Source organism: Dendrobates tinctorius, unplaced genomic scaffold, assembly GCF_039654945.1.
Source record: "Dendrobates tinctorius isolate UK_male_01 unplaced genomic scaffold, ASM3965494v1 ptg000007l, whole genome shotgun sequence".
NCBI lineage: Eukaryota > Metazoa > Chordata > Amphibia > Anura > Dendrobatidae > Dendrobates > Dendrobates tinctorius.
This window is the reverse complement of record NW_027361675.1, coordinates 36,539,901-36,552,608: the sequence shown is the minus strand read 5'-3', so window position 1 is coordinate 36,552,608 and position 12,708 is coordinate 36,539,901. Positions and strand designations below refer to the sequence as shown.

Genomic DNA, 12,708 nt, shown 5'->3' with positions numbered 1-12,708 from the left:
ACCTAGGAATGAGAGTCCTAACTTGCATCTTGGAAGCAATTTTGCGCTGGAATAGAGACAGATAGAGTCAAACGCTGGCCTTTGAAGGAGCTGAGTGCTAAAAACTAAATTCCAAGCCAGTTTGGGGAAAACCTAAAATGAGAAAAAAAAAAAAAGGACAGGAAAGGCACAAAGAAGACGTCCGCGTTCCCTGCACCGTGCACAAGAAGGTGTTCAGGTGCTGTGATGGATGCGACCTGAGGCTTCCGAGCTCATCATGGTGGAAGAGACACCAGAGAAAAGCTAAGATAGAGCTCAGGTTCCAAGAGATGAAACCGATAAACATCAGACCCTTGTGTTCTGGGGACAAATCGGAGAGCAGTAAAGCATATCTGAACGATCTGACAGACGCACGAGGACGGCGGCGACGACCAGTAGCAACTTTGTCCACCACATCCGGCGTGGTAAACAAAGGCAACTGGGCTTACTGGAAAAACCCCCTTCGCCTTTGCCTTTCTGATGACCAACGGAAGTGAAGGAAGACAAAACTAATGCCACGAAGTAACCGAGTGATCCCTGTCTGCCCATCGGCTACGTTGCACGAGGCCGTCCCGCTGCGGGTACCTGTTTGAAGCATGTTTTAAGCTGTATCCTTGGCGTAATACTATTGAATTCGGATGGGGTTACCCGGAAGGAGATAATGGAACTGCTGCAGGGATATCTAGAACAGTCTGATTACTAGAACATCAACCGGAAGACTCGACTCCCGAGTTGACCAGCGTCTCTGAAGAGAATGATGACAAGAAACTGCTGGCCCACCAGGGAGACTGGCGTCAGCAGTCAACCACTAGCCATTGGATCGAGAGAAAGAATTTTCCCTGGTTGAGAGAAGGATCTCAATGACCCCTCCTGAGGGGCTATCAGACCCGCAGAGACAGGCGGCACTGGCGGCCAAAAGGCATGGGTTTCTGACCCAGACTGATTGAATAGCCTACTGTAGGGTAGAGAAAAGCAATTAAACGAAGGGGACTGCTTCGATTGCTGCCACAATTTTTCCCCCCATATCCTTATAGTAATTCGGAAGAAGTAAAAGCAAGAATGTGAAAATGCGTGGCCATTCCTTGCAGGGTTAGGCTTTACTGAATCCCAAGGCCGTGGGGGGGGGGGGGGGGGGGGAGTCCAGGATCATCAGCAAGAAGGATATCTGCTTGACTGGAGGGGGGGGGGGGGCTTGCATCAGTGTATCCAACTGCTGAAATTTATCAGACAGGCCAAGCGAAGAAGAGCATGGCAAGTGAAGCAAAGCACTCCGTGCAGTCCTGGAAAGACGAAACTTTAATTAGAAGGTCGTCCTAGAAGGGCAGAACGACCCCGGCCTTAGAGTGTAAAATGGACATGATGGCTGCCACGGCCTTAGAGAACACTCTGGGAGTAGTAGCTAAAGTTGAAGGGTAAGGCTGTGACCCAGAAATGTTGTTCAAGATCAGAGTAATGATCGCACAAAGAGACTGTCCAGGAACAGCGTACGTTGACCTACTTGTGGAAAGGTGTGAGCTCCAGTTTGGGTCCTACAGATTCGTCCTTTTTGGGGACCATGAACAGGATCGAGGATAACTCGATTGTTACGTTTATATAGAACCGGACCAACAACTCAGTCTTGACGGGATGGGTCTATGACTCAGAAAGACGACTTTGTCCTGGCGCCTACATTTTGGAGGACGTAAAGGAAAGCACCATGTTAAAGGACGAGGGGCAAAAAAACAATTTTTGACTCTAGAAGACACCTGGTCTCAGGCCCGTTCGATGCTAACGGGTGAAGAGCAGGCCTGCAGACCCAGATACAGGTGGCCGTCTACACTGGAGGATAACGCTAAGAATCACTGGGCGGGAAATGTCAGAGACCTAGATTTCCAGATCCAGATCTTTTGTGGGTGGACCCTTACATTACTGATTGGGCCTATGGTAAGGAAAAGGTCAGGGACCTTTTTGGGCGCAGTCCGCTTTCCATTGTCTGAACCATAATGTCCTACTGATCATGATGGCATGGCTGATGCAGCGCAGCTAGCCATATGCAAAGAGGGGAGAATGCTGCTCCGAGGTCTACAGGATGGAGACTCAGATTCTCCATCTGATGGTCCATGGACTTTTAATCGATGATCTATCCGGTCAGGATAGAAGGGTTCTAGATACCAGTAGAAGTGCTGGCAGGCTACAACAGAAGGTTCAGCTCAAGGGGGATACCTCACTTCTAGAGGTTGTTGCCGTGAGTCATTTGACCTGTTTCACCTCTGAGTGAATGGCAAACGCTTTTTAGGGCATATTGTCCACTGAAGGACACTGCGTGATCTGGTACAGAACCTGAATCCTTGTCAACCATCAGTATCTGGTTGACCGCCTTAGGAAACTAATTCGGTATTTTCCAGCACTCTGATGCGTTCAGATCCAAAGAAACATCCAATTCATACCCAACAAAAGCTGCAAACCTGTGGAGTAATAGACAGAACTCACAGACGCCAGGGCACTAGATTGCTCGGGTAAGGTACTACGGATCCGATTTCTAGACGCCTGTACGTTTCTAGAATGTTTGCGGCCCCTGCTAGCCGACATCTCCTGTTTAGGAAAGGATCCATCTTTGTCGGTCCTGCGAACGCTACGATCCGCAGGGGTGTCACAGAGATGTTCAATCTCTTTGGCCAGAGAAGCCATGGATTTCAACAGTGGCAAAGCCCACTAAGGGGGGCTAGGTACGATGGGCTCAGTGGTGGCTGAATCATAGGGCTCAAGTGGAACGCTGCATGTCATCCTTGTGCAGAGCCATGCTAAACTGTCTGTATCATTCCAATTTTTGTGTATGTGCTGCTGAGGCAAGCACTCTATCCCCGTGGTCACTATCCATTCTGAAAGCTTTAAGGATAGGCATGTATGCCTGGGGTCAGTAGCCGCGAAGGATAGTATGTAGCAGAGCCCATGTAGGGAAGGACTAATATACATTTATATAGGGCACCGTCCAGGTCTTACCCCAGTCCAGAGGCTCCATGTGAGCAGTTCTGTGCTGGGGTCAGTAGCGGCAGAGGGCCCTAGAGTGCGTTGGGGATTGCAGGCTGTGGCAGAATTAAGAACTCTGTGCCCGATGGTAACGCAGACTGGCAGGTTGCATTAGCCTGAGACTTGGTGCGGCTTCACTCTGACTGGTCAGCAGAACAGTCCCAGGATGTCCTTGCCATGAGGAATGCAGAGATACTGCAGAGAGAAACTCCTTACCCAGGTCCTCTGCGCTGCACTGGATCAGATGTTCCAGGGCCAGGAACTGCAACCGGAGTCCCTCAGACAAAGTTCAGAGGTGGCCAGACGATAGTCTCCAGAAAAGTGGCCGCCGAGAACTTGATGAGCGCTTCTCGATCCAAACGAGAAGCGCCAGATACAGGGGTGTAGCCGTCGGATTGACGACGCATGGGAGCGGATCCTGTGTGGATGCGGCCCATAGAAAGCCGAGAGTTTGATGAGCGGTTCTCTTTCCAAACGAGCGGCGCCCGATAGGAGGGCGGAGCCGCAAGGGGCGGAGCTTTCCTGGATGCGGACTACTCTAGGCCGAAGCCGGGAACTAAATTTTTGGCTTAGGCCAGCGCGCACCCGGAGGCCTGAGAAAAACTGCCGCAAAGCCTGCCACCATCCTCTCTGGTCCCCGCTGTTAGTGCGACCTATCGACCGCCGCTACTGGGCCCTCCTTCCACAAATAACCCCCAACTCTTACCAGATCATGCAGCTGTTACCGGATCCGGAGTGGGATTCCAGAGCCTGGAGCTGTCCTCAGGTCACAGGGTGATGAGTTTCGGCCTCATTAAACAGAGTCGCCAGTTGCAGCTGAATCATACAAAGACTTCTCTGCTGAGGTGAGCTGCTACATTTCTTAGACGGTGCAGGGCACCCTCTATCCATGATCCCTTTGACAGGGAGGTGGAGAGGGACAGTCCGCCTCTTTGCATCATTCGCTTTAACAGTGGTGATGCAGTGGGGGCTGCACGGACGCCAAAGAGGGGGCCTCTGTGCAACCTATGGGTTTAATCCCTCAGGATGAGGACAGTGCTGGTTGTCCGGCATAGGCCTGGCTGCAGAAGAAGATGCATGGAGGCGACACTCCATGTAGTCGTCCGCAAGTCAACGCGGGGAGATCGGTGCCCTTTAAGGTCCCCTTGCCCCCTTTTAACTCAGGCATGGCATCTCATGTCGCAGGAGAGGATACGTGGAGGCGACACTCGCACGTGCTCGCCTGTTGTTGGTTTGGGGAAATCGGAGTCTTGAAAGGTTCCGTTGCCCCTGTCATCCAGTGAAAAATTAAAATTGAAAAAGGTAAAATAATAAAAGCTCTGAAGGCCAGACCAGTGTGCCTCCTACAGATACTAAGCAAGAACTCATTCACTTGGAGCCAGGAGGAGGGTGTATACTGCAGAGGAGGAGCTAACTTTTTTTTGTCTCAACTTAGTGTGAGACTCCTAGTGGCAGCAGCATAACACCCATGGTCTGTGTCCCCCCAATGAGGCGAAGGAGAAAATATAATTTTTATCAATAGTGTGATGGTCGGGATCACTACTTTGTGGCAGCTCAATCTTATGGTTGCAACCTTTAGTGCCAGTGGTATATTTACTATTGCTTTACATAAATCCCCTGTGAGCCACAACTTGTAAAGAACCGAAAAAATTGGCAGGAAATAAAAAGGCAGACAACTCTACAGCTGTATGACTGATAAAAAAAAAAAAACCTATTATACCCAGCAGAACAGCGGTAATAATACAAGAGCAAACACGGTCTACTTTTTACCTAGTGACAGACATTATAAATGGAGCTAAGATTGGGATGCTCGACCTCCACGCCGATCATTGTCTACGGGCTTGTACATTGTTTTCTCCAATAGCTCTGCAACAACACAACTCTGATTACTAAAAAATATAATTAATGTACCGTAATTAAATATAATTAATGCGCACTACAAAATAAGTATGAATTCCACACATTTTTCTTAATTTAGCTCTGATCTGTTGGAACGAATGAATTTGACCGAAAGCCTGCAGGGAATAATGTCTCAGCTCTAACATGTTTAATAATGGTTTTTACAGTACTAATCCAAGCTTGAGAATAACTTTACAGTTCTAGATATGATCTACATGAAAAGCAGAGTGATATAAGTATATTGCATTACATATCTTGTGCACATTCTGAGTAACAGTCTGCAACAAGGCTGTATTCACTAGTCTGAAACCTTCAGAGCTGAAACAATTCACCAATTCGCGTTGTAAAGTCCATGTTTTGGTGATCTGTAATAACTTATCTTTACTGAAAAAATAATTATTTAGTGTTTGGTATTAACGAATTGATCAGCTACATTAGGTTACATTCCTACAATGAGCTTTTAGTGTTTTTTGTTTGTTTTTTTTTTGAAGCTTTGTATTTTTGATGTGTCAAAACTGCAGAGTCCTATTTTCCACACAAAAGGTTCTCTTTTTGTATCCGGCTATGCCATGACACTGGTCTTATATATCTGTTTTTACACCTGTGTATCCTGTTCTGCTCCTTTGTGTGTCTTTGTATATAATAAATCATTTTGCATGTAGTTGGACTTCATTCCTCCTCCTTTTATCATTCTTCCTGAGTCGTTCCTACTTCTTATTTTTTGGGTATTTATGTGCATATGCACAGCATGACTTATATGCATTATAAGGGTTTTTGTTGTTTTTGCTTCCAGCAAAGTGATTGGGATTTATAGAAATCACATGCCCACTGTGCCTTTTTTTTACTCAGTGTAAACTGACCTGCGGAGCAGGTTTCAAATCCACAGCATGTCAATTTCTCTTGCAGGCACACTGAGTTTTCTGTGCAGATTTTCACATAGGCTTGCATTAGATGCGGAAAATCCACAGGTAAAAAACATACATGCTTTTTAAGTGCGCTTTTTTGGCGGAAATACATCAATGACCCATGCAATCTGCACCTAAATATATCAATAACGTTTTGTCAAAGCCAAATACCAGGAAGTATCAAAAACAAAGCAGCTTCATTCAAAGCAGAACACTCAAACAACAAAAAAATCACAGCGTTAAAAAGAGTTACAAAATGCACACAAAAAGTCAGTGAAAAACTGGAAGTAACCCAATTTAAAATAATGGGTGCAGAAATTTTGTAGTATCAATACCATAGCAAAAGTTCAAGGGAAGTATTTTACCTCAGAATTTGCAAGCCAAAACCAGGAGTAGTTAAAAAAATAAATAAATAAAATAATACAGAAGTGGTGATGTGTTTCTATTATACTTTTCCTCTGACTGTTCCTCTGCTGGTTTGACTCAACAAACATTGTACATGTGCACTTGGCCTAATGGAACCTCTATTTGGCAAGAACCTGATGACTGGTTCGTTTTAACAAACTACAAAACTACAGGGATTGTCAGTTTGTCGTTTTTAGGCCTCATACTCACTGGCGATGAAATCGGACGATTGCAATCCAATTTTTAATAGGATTGCAATCTGACCCATGTTAGTGAATTGCACAACATAAAGAAGGATTTTTCCAACGTCTCCAGGAGATAAAATAATAATTGCTTTATTGAGAATATAAAATCTTCATACCATCAGGTAAAAACGACATAAAGAGGCGTATGGAGGGGAGCAATTTCCTACGCGTTTCACCCTGAAAGGGCTTAATCATGATATTATTTTATCTCCTGGAGACGCTGGAAAAATCCTTCTTTATGTTGTGCATGCACTATACACCCGGGTCAGGGTGTTTCCGTGCGTCGGAGGTGTGATCAGGAGTGAAGAGGGGTGAGCTGAATACTTCTTGTTTGTGCATGTTAGTGAATTGGTGACATCTCACTTGTGAATTTTTTCTCAGCCAAAATCGGTCTGAGAAAAAAAATCGCAGCATGCTGTAATTTGCAGCGATTTTCAACAATAGAAGTCAATGGGTGCGATTTAAAAAACAGACCAAAAACGGACCATCCGTTTTCCATCTGTTTTTAACAGATACATCTCCATTCTGTGGTATAGAACACTGTAAATGGTCCTGTAAATGACTGTAGAAAAAGATTGGCTGGGAAAAAAAACGGATGAAAAACGGACGGAAAACGGATGGAAAAAAAACGCATAGAAATCGCATGACAATGGCATAACACTCCACCCTTTTTTCCAGTCCTGAAATCGGACCGTTTTTTTAATCGCCAATGGGTATGAGGCCTTATACTGATTAAAATTTTACCTGGGTTGAAGAAATCCATCTTGTGGTTGGTTGTTTGCAGTTTTGAGCTAAAGAGATGCTGGTGCTCCGGGGCGGGACTGTGAGTGGCTCTTTTTTGGGTGCTCTAGCAACATCGTCATCATTCTAGGCTTAAATGACAAGCCACTGAACCTTTAGTGATCTGCCTCCTATTTTAAATACTGTGCCTGCGCAGTTAATATTGTGGTCTTCAAAAAAAGAAAAAAAAAAAAAACCCTTTTGTTTCAACAAAATGACGCTGGCAGCAGCACATCAGCAAATAGAGATCATCGCTTGCCAATAGGTGCAACTGTCAGATCCTGTGGAACTTATTTTTGGACTTCCATGCGCTGCTTGACATAATACACAATTCCAGCTTTAATTAAAGATTAATAATTTAATTCCCAACGCGTTTCGAAGTAAAAACTACTTCTTCCTCAGGGGATGACAGACAATGTCAAACCCTGAGGAAGAAGTAGTTTTTACTTCGAAACGCGTTGGAAATAAATGATTAATCTTTAATTATAACTGGAATTGTGTATTATGTCAAGCAGCGCATGACAGTCCAAAAATAAGTTCCACAGGATCTGATATATCGGCGGTCACTTGTTTGACCATTGGACGTGCAGCAGCTGACTACTAATCTCATATGCTTGATCTCTCCTGCAACAGGTGAGTGGATTTCTTATATTTTTAAAAAAGTATCATCGGAAAAGACCCTATTTGCGCTTTTCTGTTCCTATAGTGTATTATACTAATAGGTGCAACTGCGCATGCGCTGCCACCAGCGCCATTTAGTTCAACCAAAAGTTTTGGTTTTTTGAAGACCACAATATTAAGGCTATGCGCACACGTTCGGAAATGCTGCGGAAATTTCCACAACTCCCACCGCGAGTAAAACGCATGCGGAATTCGCATGCAGTTTCCCGCTAAACACAAGCGTTTTGCAAGCATATTTAGCTTGCAGAATGCTTGCGCTTTCCAAGCAATTTCAAGCATCGCTCGGAAAGGTGACTGACAGGTTGGTCACACTTGTCAAGCATAGTGCTTGACAAGTGTGACCAACTTTTTACTATTGATGCTGCCTATGCGGCATCAACAGTAAAAGATAGGATGTTAAAAATAAAAAAAAATTAAAATTTAATGGTTATTCTCACCTTCCGACAGCCCCCGATCTCCTCAGCGGCGATCCCGGCATCTTCCGCTCCCAGTAAAGGACCTTTGTGACGTCACGCTTGCGAGAGCGCAACGTCATTTCAGGTGATTCGCGCAAGGCATCACTGGGACCGGAAGATGCTGGCAGCGTGGTGAGAGGCAGGAAGGCTCCGGGGGTCATCAGAGGGTGAGTACACCGCAATTTTTTTATTTTAATTCTATTTTTTACAGGATTATGGTACCCAGGGCATGGAGGAGAGTCTCCTCTCCTCCAGACCCTGGGTATCATCCGCACATGAAGCGCTCCCTTTACGCATGGTGGGCATAGCCACATGCGTAAAGTGAGCGTTTCAATGCAATCCTATGGGTGCGGAATCGCCGCGATTCCGCACAAAAAATGTACATGCTGCGTATTTTTCCGCTAAGCGATAACGCAGCGGAAAAATCCGCTGCAGTAGCACAGCAATGCGAAATCCCATAGGACTGCACGGGATGCGTTTTCGCAGATGAAAAACGCAGCGAAAACGCTAAAAAAAGCGCAACATGTGCACATAGCCTAAATGCGCAGGCACAGTATTTAAAATATGAGGCAGGTCACTGATGGTTCAGTGACCTGTTATTTAAACCCAGAATGATGACCAAGAGGCCAGAGCACCCCGCCCACAGGCCCTCCCTGGAACACAGGCATCTCATTAACTCAAAACTGCAAACATAGATTAAACAAGAACCAAAAGACTGATTTCTTCAGGACAGCTATCATTTTAATCAGTGTAACAGTGCCAACGTGACAATGCCTGTAGTTTACTTAGCAAAATCCTGATGACAGATTTGCTTTAAAGGGAATCTGTCACCCTTTTTTTCGACTATTAGCTGCCAGCACCGACATAAGGGGCTTATGTACAGCATTCTGTAATGCTGTAGATAAGCCCCCGATGTAACCTGAAAGAGAAGAAAAACACGTTATATTATACTCCCCCAGGGGGAGGGGGGGCGGTCCGGTCCGATGGGTGTCGTGGTCCGGCGCCTCCCTTCTTCATACGAGGCCGTCCTCTTCTTTCCTTTCTGTTGTGGCTCCGGCGCAGGCGCACTGCTCTGCCCTGTTGAGGGACATCTCACCGCACCTGCACACTGCAGGACTCTGCCATCAACAGGGTAGAGCAGTGCGCCTGCGCCGGACATAAGGGGCACCGACATAAGGGGCTTATCTACAGCATTCTGTAATGCTGTAGATAAGCCCCCGATGTAACCTGAAAGAGAAGAAAAACACGTTATATTATACTCCCCCAGGGGGAGGGGGGGCGGTCCGGTCCGATGGGTGTCGTGGTCCGGCGCCTCCCATCTTCATACGAGGCCGTCCTCTTCTTTCCTTTCTGTTGTGGCTCCGGCGCAGGCGCACTGCTCTGCCCTGTTGAGGGACATCTCACCGCACCTGCGCACTGCAGGACTCTGCCATCAACAGGGTAGAGCAGTGCGCCTGCGCCGGAGCCACGACAGGAAGGAAAGAAGAGGACTGCATCGTATAAAGATGGGAGGCGCCGGACCGGACCGCAACACCCATCGGACCGGACCGCCCACCCCGGTTGAGTATAATCTAACTCTTTTTTCTTATCTTTCAGGTTACATCGGGGGTTTATCTACAGCATTACAGAATGCTGTAGATAAGCCCCTGATGTCGGTGCCGGCAGCTAATGGTAGAAAAAAAAGGGTGACAGATTGCCTTTAAAGGTGTTGTCCAGTAAAAACATTGGCAGAATAGGTGATAACTTGATGATCAGTGGGTGTCTGTCCTTCACCAGTCAGCAGAGCAGGACATTTTTATCCCCATTACAAAACGGTTTATCAGGTCAGATGCCCAACCACAGTTTTATTCATTCTCAAGGAGGCTGAAAATAATTGGCGCTGGACCAAGTGGTTGGACCCCAATGATCAACAAGTAATCACCAATCCTATAGATAGGTGATGTCTGGTTAAAACAAGTTAATCCCTTTAAACTGTTGTGGGTTTCCAGTAATAACCAGTAAAAGTGAATCCTGCTCAGTGCCAGAGTTTTGTTTTAGGGTAGAATACTCATATAAAGAGCAGAATTATAACTATGGATCTGCTGTATTCTTTATTTTTGGCCATCATACAAACGGCACAGTATTTTTTTTAATAAATAGCTAGTTTGGCCTGCGGTTAACATATGTTTCTCCTAAATTACAGTGTGCTTTCATTCGGCTTCAAGTTTGTCTAAATAAAAATGGCAGATATAAGTGATTTTGATTGCAAAGGAAAGATGACATTTTAAATAGAAATTAGCATGTTTTACTTTTTGGGGTGTTAAATACAATAAATATACATGTACAGCATTTCATAAAAGGCATCTAAATACTACAGCACTTTACTTGCTGAAAACGCAGACTTCACTTACAACATTGTTAATAATTAATGGATTTTTGGATGCCGTTCTGGTCTTGTAAGATATTTCAATCTTACAAAGTTGAATGGAAAATAAAAGTTGTCAGGTGTTTAATGGATGAGGAAGCTGCCATGGCTGGCAAGAAGGGCAGTATCTAGCGTTAATTTTGCCACTAGCAATAATATGTCGTCTCTGGGCCTGCTGACAAGTCTTTAGCAGAACCATTTCTGGCTTCATGAGGACTTTTCAGTTATAAGGGAAACATAAAAACTGAAAGTAGAAGAAATTATAAAACTGTTCTCAAATACAGGCTATTTGCAAATCTGTTAGTTTTCCTGAGTATTTGAGGGATGAAAGTTTTACTTTCGCTTTACCAGAGTGAGCGTAAAATCTGGAGGAACGAGGGGCATTGGGCTCAGATCTGGCAGTACTGTTCCCTTTCACTATGTTGTCGCCTCATTTGTTCACTAAAATAGAATCGCCAATGCGTCCCATTTAGCAGCGAATCAGAAAAACATTAGGTGTGGGAATTTTTTCTCACCTCAAATCAAGAGCTCGATTTAAACGTACCTTATAATGAATAGTATTACTTATCAGTTGTATAAAAAGATGTCTCGGTGTACTTTAAGCCCACACAAAGGAGTCGTCCATTAATTGGACAACACCTTCTAAGTCCCGGATTTCCCTCCTCCACGTTCCAGCAGTGTCGACATTGGCAGTGTCATTTACTCTCTCACTTGAGGAGTGGAGTGATCACCAGATTTTAATTTCACTTTACCAGAGTGAGCGCAAAATCTTGAGGGGTGAGGCAAACTGCTGTATATATACTGGGTAATGATCGCGCTTGGCACATGCCGAGCGCGGCCCCGATCAAATACGGGTGTCGGCTCTATATTAGAACTGAAACCCTGCAGCCAAGCCAGTGATCGTGTTGTGCCGATGGTCTCCATAGCGACCCCGAGTCAAAGATGGCCACAGAGTAACCCAAGGATGGTGGCCTGTGAGCTCATGCTCAGAGGAGGAACTAACATGCCTCCTCCCTGTGTGCAGAGTGTTAGATCAGCGGTCAGTGGGAAATTCATGTCCCATCCCGGGACAATGTAAGAAAGAAAAAAAAAGTTAAAAATTGTAAAATTATTCTTTGTAAAAAATCCCAAAATAAGTAAAGGATTAATAACAAAAAAAGTACACATTTTGTATCACAGAGTCCGGAATGACCTGACCTATAAAACGGTCTTACTAGTTAACATCTTCAGTAATCAATGTTAAAAAAAAAAAAATTTAAAAAATAAGGCAAAGCAACAATGCTTCATCATCATATCGTCAAACAAAAAGTAGAATAAAGCGCAATCAAAAACAGAATGTAAATAAAAATGATAGAGTTGAAAACGCCATCTTATTCTGCAAAAAGCAAGCCGCCACACAGCTCAATCGGCAGAAAAATAAAAAAGTTATAAAATAAAGTGATGCAAAAATATATATTTTTTGTATAACAGATTTTACTATGTAAAAACACCAAAACATAAAAAAAAGATATACTGTATTTTCTGGACCATAAAAGACGCACAAGACCATAAGACGCACACCAAATGTTCAGAAGGAAGAAAGGGAAAAAAATTAATGTGTCAAATAGGGGTCCGTCTTACAGTCCAAATTCAGCTTCCCGTGGGGCTTGGGGGAGCAGCAGCGCTGGTGAAGCATGGTCACAGGGGGTGTTCGGTGGTCCGGTGATATGACTCCCATCCCAGACTGGTATGGCAGGTTTGGCGGTGACTTGGTTCGGGGGCTGCACTGGCATTTTGTGAAAGCCCAGAGGCCCCCGCACATCCATTGCTGTGATGCGGTGGCCTCCGCAAAATCCCATCCCAGGCTGGTTCATCGGTGTTCTGTGGTGCAGGGGGGGGGGGCTCCGCCAGCATTTTGTGAAAACCTGGAG

General features: G+C 45.0%; 1 protein-coding gene and 1 non-coding gene across 3 annotated transcripts in view; both read right to left on the bottom strand.

The window, feature by feature from the left end:
* The window catches only part of USP32 (ubiquitin specific peptidase 32), a 315,539-nt gene that overhangs the window by 200,311 nt on the left and 102,520 nt on the right, over positions 1-12,708 (bottom strand). The gene's annotated exons all lie outside the window — the stretch shown is intronic.
* On the bottom strand, positions 2,748-2,851 carry LOC141089139 (U6 spliceosomal RNA). The gene has a single exon (XR_012232191.1). It is a non-coding gene; the product is annotated as a U6 spliceosomal RNA (small nuclear RNA).